This window comes from Benincasa hispida, chromosome 7 (genome assembly GCF_027475165.1).
Source record: "Benincasa hispida cultivar pf3 chromosome 7, pf3_genome.v1.1, whole genome shotgun sequence".
In the NCBI taxonomy this organism is placed as follows: Eukaryota; Viridiplantae; Streptophyta; class Magnoliopsida; order Cucurbitales; family Cucurbitaceae; genus Benincasa; species Benincasa hispida.
Window position 1 is genome coordinate 42125964 of NC_143484.1, and position 10106 is coordinate 42136069.

The 10106-nt window shown below is 31.7% G+C and overlaps 1 non-coding gene across 1 annotated transcript; it reads left to right on the plus strand.

The window, feature by feature from the left end:
- Window positions 1–3476: 3476 nt before the first annotated feature.
- Window positions 3477–3590, plus strand: LOC120082291 (U5 spliceosomal RNA). Its single transcript, XR_005483122.1, has one exon. It is a non-coding gene; the product is annotated as a U5 spliceosomal RNA (small nuclear RNA).
- Window positions 3591–10106: the final 6516 nt, after the last annotated feature.

Consider the following 10106-nt stretch of genomic DNA (forward strand, 5'->3'; position numbering starts at 1 on the left):
GATAGTGAAGGTGCGACCACCTTCTATGAAAGAGTTTAAAGGTCTCTTTTTAGAGCTTTCATGGTGACCCGAGGTTTATGTGCATTGCCATAATAAGCACACTCTATATCATAAAATCAAGAAAAAAAAACTAAGATTAAAACATGTTGTGGGGGTCTCAACCAGTGTTATTGAAAGTTTAAGAGATAACTTACTCTTTCTAACAAGGTTGTTGCCTTACTTCACTATGCATCAATTAAAACCGTTAGATATTGATGTTTAAGTTTGATCTCCTTTATTTACTTAAAACAATTTCTTTAAGTTTTTGTTTTTTTACTTGTTAACGTTGACTTAACGGTCATTTGTGGGGAATTATTGAAAATGACTTTTGGGCTTAGGCCCACAGCAAAGGTTAAGGGAGTGGGAGGGCTTTGTCCCACATTGAAAAATTCAGGAATGCCTAAAGGGTATAAATACCAAGGCATGCTAGATTTGAATTAAAAGTGTGTTGGTGGTGGAAGTATAATCAGTATATAACTAAAATGATCTATAAGTATACTATTGACCCATTTTATATACTCATACTGATGTTTCATGTTTGAAATAGGTCTTTAATAATATTTGATATTTTTTTACTCTTAATTGAGTGGATTAATCCCATTATAAATACCTAGCCCACTTTCTAATTAGAGTTTAAATTCTCCACTCTCTCTCAAACCCTCTTCTCCCTTTCACCTAATTGACTTTAATTCAATATTTCTACCACATAATCCAAGTTGGAGAATAATAGAGAAGATCATATTGATGGTCTACTAGTGTTTTGAAGATCCAATTCGTGGAGACGAGCTGGTTTTCAAGAGTTTCATCAAAGGTATAATATTCTTGAACTCTCTTCTTTGAAAATGGTTTTCATGCATGGATTAAAACTCAAATTAAGTATAATTAGAGTGCTTATTAATTCTGATTTCTTTTGCTATATGTATGTAAACTCTATCACGATTAGTATCGAGGTCGTACTGTAATTACTTTCAAAGAAGTGAAGGCAACAACTGTAAACCCCGAACTCTAGGCTCCCTAGATAAACATGTTTAGTTAAAGGAATGTTATATTACATATTTATTAAGTAGAAATTCATGTTTATTTATAGGAATTATGAAGGAAGAGAAGGAAAATATATTAAATGAAGAAACTCATTCATTAGTTTGGCTGGAGGCACTAAGGGTGGGGTGGCGTGGCATTCTACTCTTTGAACTCGGGAAGCGGTAGAAAGATTAAAAGGGAAGTGAAACTTCAATGGTTTCGACAATTGACAAGAGCAAATTTAGTGAAATCGATGCCATTTGAAAGCTGAGAGAATCTAGTTTTCAAGGTTGTTCTGCCGGAGAAAGATTGTAAGAGAAGAAGAAAAAAAGTGGAGAATTTGCAGAAGAGGCAGAACCCCGAATTAATCAGGGCCCGAGGTAAAGATTAGAAGCAATAGGCCAAATTATAAGGAATTTTTAGCTGAAATTTTAAGGTAAGAATGCTTGCATATCCACCATTTGAGTCTCCAACAATTATTCCAATAATTACATATCTGATTTGACCGATGAACGAATACGCAAGCATACGCTTTATGCTTGTTTGAGTAATAGCAATGAGATTCCTCAATATCATGCTAAGAATAGCTAGGATTTCCAGAAGAAGATGCCATTCGTTTGATGAGAAATAAAAAGGAATATCGAAATTTCGAGTGGTTGAAGTTGAAGCAGCTACTTACTCAATTTTAAACAAGTTTGTAGAAGGAAGTTTCTTGAAAAGAGCTCTGGATTTTGAGTTATGAATTTTTGAATTTATAACAGGGAATCGGTGCATAAGCAGACAACTGCTTGGGAAGAACAAACAAGTTGTTCACCGTGGGAGTTATAGCGAGATATGGGGATGATGATCTCGCTTATAAAGGAAATCTCGCTAATCTTACTCTAGAAGGAAATCTCGCTAGGAATTGGGTCGAGTATCGCTGGTAAGTTGAGTATCGCTAGGATGAAAATTTTCCAGGAAAAGCTTGATCTTGCTAGCAAGGATCTCGTTGATCTCGCTAGCAAGGATCTTGCCGATCTCGCTAGCAATGATCTCACCAGTAGAGCTGTCTTTATTGATGAAAGTTCCTTTAGTAAATGAATTATTTGAGATATTTTATTAAGAATTCTAAGTAGTTTAACTGAGAATTATGTCCTTTCAGGCCAAGAAGAGCTAGGAGGGCGTATAAACCGTTAAGAGCCCTGAAGAGCGGTGAGTGACCAAGTGAATAATGTCTCCAGTACTTATGCATATAAGATCAAGTAAGTTACAGTGACATGAATGATGAATTTATACTCCTTCAAGCAACAAATGGTTGGAGAATAACTTAACGCATGTTTTCCGACTTGTATATATGTGTAGCACAGGCCAAGATATGTCATGTAGTCATTACAAAAGTTAAGTTCTAATGTTGAAATATGCTTCCTAGAGGAAGGCTATAAGAAAATGAGTTCTTATGTAGAAGGTAGGCAATGGAGCTTAACTTGATGCTATAAATTACTCTGGTTCCGAAGGACATTTGAGAAGGTACCTGACCAATTTGATACCGAAGGACATTTAAGAAGGTATCTTAGTAGCTCGATACTGAAGGACAGATTTGAGAAGGTATCTGAGCGGAAGTACCTAAGGTATGACGATACTTAGTATGGTCATGTGCACGTAGGCAGTTCTGAATGAGAGGCCGAAGTATGGGTCTCTTGGTCGGTAATAAACGTTGGGAGCTAGAGCATTTAGGCTCGTTCTCAACTAGGAAATAATGATGTTTGATGATATCTAAGAATGGTTTAAAGCTAAATTTAGAGACAATTGCTTGAGTTACTCATTAGTATATTTACATGTTTATAGTGATAGTATGCTTGATGTTATGCGATTCTATAGTCGCTCACTGAGCTTTTAGCTCACAGAATTTCTGTGTTTTCCCTTTTCAGGTAGCGGTCAGTTTCCTCAGGGTTGATTCTGCTGCTGCTTGCCACTGAAAGACTCAACTTATTAAGAGGACTTAGGTTGTTGATCTGTTTATGTACACTTGTTTGAGAGGGACTATGGCTCTATTAGAGATGTTTGGGCCCATCCGTGAATGTTTCTCCCCTTAGACATTATATCATAGCTGTATGCTTGTGTTTATTTAATATTTTATTGAACTTTTAGGGAGGCGTACCATATTCATACATTATTAATGTTTAGCAGGTTGACATTTAAATTAGAGGGCTAAGGTGGTGGGTGTTGGCAGCAGAGCTAGTAACTACCGCAGTCATATCCATTAAGAGGGTAATCTGGAAGGGGGTTTGACAACAACTCTTCGCGACATCTGTTCTAACCGTTCATATATGTTTATATTTGAATATAGAAGCTCAAAATCCCACATTTGGAAAGGGATGATTTAGTGAGCCCTTCCAGCGCTTATATAATGAGGCAACACTGCGGTGATTGAGCTATGGAGTTGTGCGGCGAGTACGGAGTGAACTATTTTTTTTGCCTTTTACTAAAGAATATCGTGTACTCACCTCTTCTAGTGGCATAGGCCTATTTTAGTTCTATTTATTTGCAAGAATTTTGTTAAAAAAAATTAAATTTTCAATTTTAAAACAATTTTATCTTTGTAATTAAAGACTCAATATATTTAAATCGTTTGGAATTAAACTAAATTTTTACATATTAAAGGACTAAATAAAATTGTTACATCACTTTTGGTAGAAAAATGTAGACTTAAAACTATGATTTTACATTTAATAAGGTATTTTTATCAATTTAGACTCAGTATGTTACATCAATTGAAGTAATTTTGTAAAAAAAAATGTCAATAAAACTATATGTGAATTTATTTTAATTATTTAAGTATCTAATTTTGAAAACAGGTCGCATTTTAAGGTGTTTTTTCAAATAAAATAATTTTTTTGAAAAAAATATTTTTTTCTCGATTTAATTCGTTGTAAATAAATTTCGTTTTTGTTCTCATTGTTGATGTATCTTGAGGACTTTCCAACTTGTTTTCGAACGTAGATTATTTTGAATATTTTGCAACTTGTTTCAATGTTTTTATCTCGAGGCTTTACAGCTTGTTTTCAAACCTAAATTTATCTCGATTAAGCAGCTTGTTCTCGATGTTGGTTTGTCTCGAAGGCTTTGCAGATTGTTCTAGATATTGATTTGTCTCAAGGGTTTTACCATTTTGCAGTTTGTTCCCAAACTTGAATCTGTCTCGAAGATTTTGTACTTGTTTTCGATATTGAATGTGTACGCTTGATTTGAGGAATCAAATTAAACCTATTTTTTAAAGTTCAATTGGATTTTAGCCCAAATATTAATTTCAAATTAAATCAAATTATTTTATTTGATCCAACAGTCCTGATGAAAACACGTGACATCATTGGGATTTGCCAACTTATGTCTTCATTTTCAATTAGGAATACATGTCAATGTTTAATTAGTCTCAAATTCAACAATATGTAATTTTGTCATTATTTTGAGAAATGACGTGACAATTTGTGATTGGTTGAAAATTTCTCATTCAACAATCTTTAAACATATATTTACATTTGATGAAGAATTAATATCAAGTTAATCTTGGTATGTTACATCAATCTAAGCTATTTTTTTAAGAAAAATGTCAATTTAAACTAAGAATTTACATTTGATAAAGTATTAATATCGATTTAAATTCAATATGTTATCAATCAAATATCTTCATGTGAAAATCGTCTACACGTGATTTTCAAATTATAATAATGAATGATACTTAAAATGGTAATTATGTACTCTACCAGTCAACGGAATTGACTTTGTAATTTTGAAGTTGGGTTGGCAAGATAAATAACAATTTTTAAAGTTTCGTTAGACATATTAGTAAAAAAGTTTTCAAAATCATAAAAATAGAAAAATAATATTTTTAAATAAAAATACTAATTAGCAAATGTCCACAATACCCATGCATACTAAAATTGATTATAAAAAGTCATAACCTAAAACAAATCCAAAAAGAATAAAACTGAAGCAAATACACCGTGTTTTAGTATTTAGAAGTCACTAACAAGAATATAAAAATGCACAGAAAAGAAAAGAAAAAATAGAAGCATAAAAAATAGATTGATTCGAGCATATTTTGAGGACAGACAACTAATTAATGGAGGATTGCAGCAAAAAAGAAGATCAGCATGGTGATGCTGAAGTAATGACTGGAATAAGAATAGGAAAAAGACAAGCGGAGGTGGAGGTTATTGGTGATCGACAATCTGGGACTGTAACAACATCACAGAGAAGAAGAACCGATTGAAGGAAAAAAATCACATATCAGAGTTGTGTGGCTGCCGATGAAAGATCCATGAAAGAAGAAGAAAATCATATATTTTTTTTCAAATTATCAATATGAAAATATAATTATATATCTACACCAATTAATTTATGATTTTTCAAACATTATCACTAGTTTTTTAATATTTAAAATCAAAATTTACATAACACTATTTTACTTTCATTCCCAACTTATTTTTCTATAAGCACAATTGACAACCATTATTTTAGGCCATAGTTTTTAGTAGAGCCAATTTCGAGGAAATGTAAAACTTGTGCAAAAAGATTGGTCTTGTAGTCTCTAAATAAAAATTTTATGTGTTAGAGTGGCTCAATTGCTACTAACAAGTTATACGTAACTTAAGGATGAATATGGTAGGTCGAAAAATCGAACTAACCGATCGAATTGACGTTGGTCGGTTGGGGAGGAGGAAGTGTTGGTCGGTAGTTTAACCAAATAAAAAATAGTCATGAGGTCAATTAGAGGGGTTGGACTTCCATATTCTTTTATTTTTTTTAAAATATATATAATATAAAGAAATGTAATTCTCAATTTCTCATTTTTAAAGAGGATATTATCCATATTAAAAAAAAACTATGATATTAAATATCAAAAAACTATTGTGCTCTTATTTGTACTAAAAAGATCCATGATATTAAATATCAAAAATTCATTGCAACCTAAATTGATTAACTAAATTCATAGGAAGGTTCATTTGAAAGGAAGGTTCAGCAATGAGTAATCTCAAACTCAAATTTTTTAATAGAAAATAATAAAAAAAAATAATTAATAATTTAAAGAAGTTTGAATACTAGCATTATTTAATTTAAGAAAAGGAAAAAAAAAAAGAAGACAAAACCGATTGATCGACCAACCCGTTGACTGATTTTCAGCTCTTTGATGGTCGAGGTCGGTTCGATGGCGGTTTGGTCAGGAAATTGACTGCAGTCGACCATTGTTTACCCCTAATGTAATTTAGTTTTAGTTGCTATGAGTGTACTTTTAACTGTCGATTCTTTCATTGTTAAATTTGTGGTAAAATATACATTAAAATCTCGAAACACATCTATTATAATTGTGGGCAGGTAAATTACATTAAAAGGGTTTGTTTAAATAATGTTTTGCAAGGATCGTTTCACAACAATGATCATTGGAAATAAAGAGTAGTCAAGAGATACTTATAAAGTAAATAAGACTAGTTTATTATGATCGACCATAGAAAGTATGACTTTTGTTGAATTCAATTTTATAGAAGTATTACGTTACCTTCTGATTTCTTTGGGTTTTTTCAGGTAATAATAAATTATCTAATATGACAAACTCTAGTGAGGTAAAATAGAAAAGAAAAAAGTGAAAAAAACTTCCCACTTGAGGAAAAGTGTTTGCTATCTAACACAATATGAAATTCATAAGTCATCAAATGTTGAACTGATTCATTATTTACTATGAATTAGAAGTTACATTGAACATTCTCAATCATTTTATTGATTAACCAAACTAAATTTTAATGGAAAAATTTTCAAACAAGGAGTAATAGCATAAAAAGATAAGGAAAAAATGAATTTACATGTGATGTGTGGATCAGTCTCATTAACCAACCTCTTGAAGTTTAAAAGTCAGCCTAAGTCTAGTCCATACATAACCCAAGTTGATTCCAACGTCAACGTTCGATTGGCTCGACCTAATGCAACACAACTCATTCATTGGTTGGATATGATATGGATCATCATTTTGAAGATTGGGCAACTCCATGAATTGATCCATTTAGGCGATAGATTAAGAGAAATTGTAGAAAATATCTAAAACAGGTGAGTTATTATGAAAAAAGTCTAATCTTAGACCACTGAAAAATGGCTAAATGTGGAAAGGTGGGCCTCAACAATAACTATCTAATTTTACTTTTACCCCATATACTACGTAAATGAACCAACCCAATAATGACATTTGTCGATATGCCACTTCCTGTTTATTAAGATCATAGATTATTAATGTGTGCATTCCATTATCGTGAAAATATTCCCCCATAGTACACCAAGAATATGAGGCTAGAAATTGAAGAAGAGCAAGATCCAAGGGCTGTTACAAGAATGGAATATTCCAAAGCATTCTTCTTTGAAAGAATTTGAACTAATTGTTACAGTTGAAGCGAATTTGAAAGATTTGATTTAGTTGGAGATTTTATTTTTATTTTTTAATTGATTTAAAAATTGAAGATCTCATATTTTTTATTAATATCTACCACCATTGTTACTATCAACCTTTCATATTAGTTTAAAAATTTTCAATCATCTTCTTCTATGCGAATTTCTTCAACATGTAGGTTGAAAGAATCGTTGTCTCTACTAGTGTTGAGGTCAATTGTAATGGGGGTCGACTACATATTAAATATGAGATGAACCAACAATGAACTCTTGAGAGAAAAGAACATCAACCGTAGATTCTCTCAGGGGCTCGAGAAGGTCGAGGTGGGGACTAATAATTTACTTTCAATTTTTCTTCTTGAAATCTTGCTCCTCCGACCATCAACATGGTAAAAGAATATCATTCAATGAAATTTGATGAATTACAATGGAATAGAATGAATGAACTCAGGTAGTAACCGTTGGATCTGAACGGCAACGACATTTTAGGAAGAAGATGACTCACAATACCCTTAGTTTATGTCAATTATGTCAAAGGGTTTGACACCTATAAATATACGGTGTAGACATGGTGTCAACAAGTAGCGTACACCCATCTAGTACCAAAAATATGTGTATTTGTAGGGGAGATGATGTTTTTATTTTTGTTTTTGTTTTTTAATCTTTGGAGAAGAGGTGTGGGAGAATGTAAATGTTATGGATTTGAAAGATTTGAAATGTTGGTTTGATTCATAGGTTCGGGGTTTGTGTATGATGATAGTGTAATTAAGTGGAGATGGCAACGTATGGGATGATAAAGTTTGTATGGCTTATTTCCTAGATAGAGATTATTATATGATTTGATTGGTTTTACATGTCACCATTAAATTCCAGCTCTTCCATGCAACAAAAGAGGTAAGACCTTCTATTTGGTATGAGATTTAATTGTTGATATTTCTATGTTTTTTTTAAAGTAAATTCTGATTTTTTCCATTATGTTTCTATTTTTTATTTTTTTATTTTTTTCCAAAAATGATATTCATTTTCCGAGTTTTAAATGAGTTAATATTTTTATGATTTCATTTTGATTTATTTTAGCTTTTAAGTTAACATACACCTTGTATTGTGTATATATATTTTGGTATTCCTCTATTTTTGAAAATAAAGTCCAATTTTTTCATTTATCTGATTTTGGGTTTTAGATGAGTTAATATTTTTGTGATTTCATTTTGATATTTGTCTACTTTTTAAAATAAAGTCTAATTTTTTTGTTTCTCTATTTTTGAAAATAACGTGATCCTGGTATTTAGTTGAGATTTGGCTTTGATTTTGTTAGGGTTGATTACATGATTTGACTTATTTTTCAATCATTTTGAATTTTTTAATTAGATTTCGTTTTAAACACTTTAAGAATATATATTTTCAAGAGGGGTATATTTATCCATTTTAAAAAGCTAAAGAGTTTAGACATTTTTTGATTGAAAAATAAGAATAGATATTTTTCCAAAATACCTTTTTAATTTAGACATTTGTTCATCGACCATGCCAGGCACACTCAATGAAGTTAGTTAGAAATATTTATAAAATTAACCTATTTCGCATGCAATATTTCACAAATGTCATAAATTTTAAATAAGTTTCATGACTAGATTTCTACATAAGTTTCAGACAATTTTAATCTTTTGGTACAATCTGCTTCATATTTAATGTATGTATTATTTTACGTTAAAATAATTAAAAGAATTCAATCAGAGTATTAATATTAATTCTCTGTAGATTTTATTTTTTTAAATAAACATTTTAGGTTGGGAATGACCTAAACTCGCAATTCGTAAATATGGTTAAAAATCCAATAAACGAATGCATGGTTATAACATGAATACTTCAACTTTATGTGGTGACATAAAAATGGACCAAGTTTTAGTATGTCTATAAGTGTATGGATGAGATAGGATACCTCATCCCGGTAACATTAGTGGATGAGGCCAATTTTGTATACTGATACAAATGATGTGATCCAAAAATCATTCATGTAAAGACATGTGAGTAGGGGCATCCTGTGCAATGAGTTTGCATAAGACCGGACCTCGAAATAGTCACTTTTCTTTATAACAACCATTTACGGTTAAAACTGACTAAAACTCAATGACCTAGGTAACTCGATCTTAATCCTGAGCTAACTATGAACAACTATGAACTCCTGTTTATTTGGCGGGATTATCCTTTAATCTGTGTAGGTGAGAGTAGTCCAACAACACTGCTCAGCTCAATAAGCCTCTCATTTTGGGACAAGACCGGATAGATAGCTGGGACATAGCTTTGCAATATGAAATTCACTCCTACCCGATTTAGGGGTAGAATATGGGTTGTTATTTTAAGCCCTGATGTCTTGTCTTAAACAACGGGGCCCCGCCTCTCATGGAAGAGAGAGTTATGATTTATAAGTTGGACTATAAATCAAGTGTTCAATGGAGGATCAGTGGGAGCTTAAAGAGCAAGATATATTTACAGGGGTAAAAAGATAATCTTTGACCCAACTATAAATACAAACGACCTGTAAAGGATTGACTTACTGATTATGGTTAAAATGGACAGAAATATATTTACAGTGAGGAGAGTGCAACTATCGAACTATACTGGAATGTCTCGGTAGTTAACAA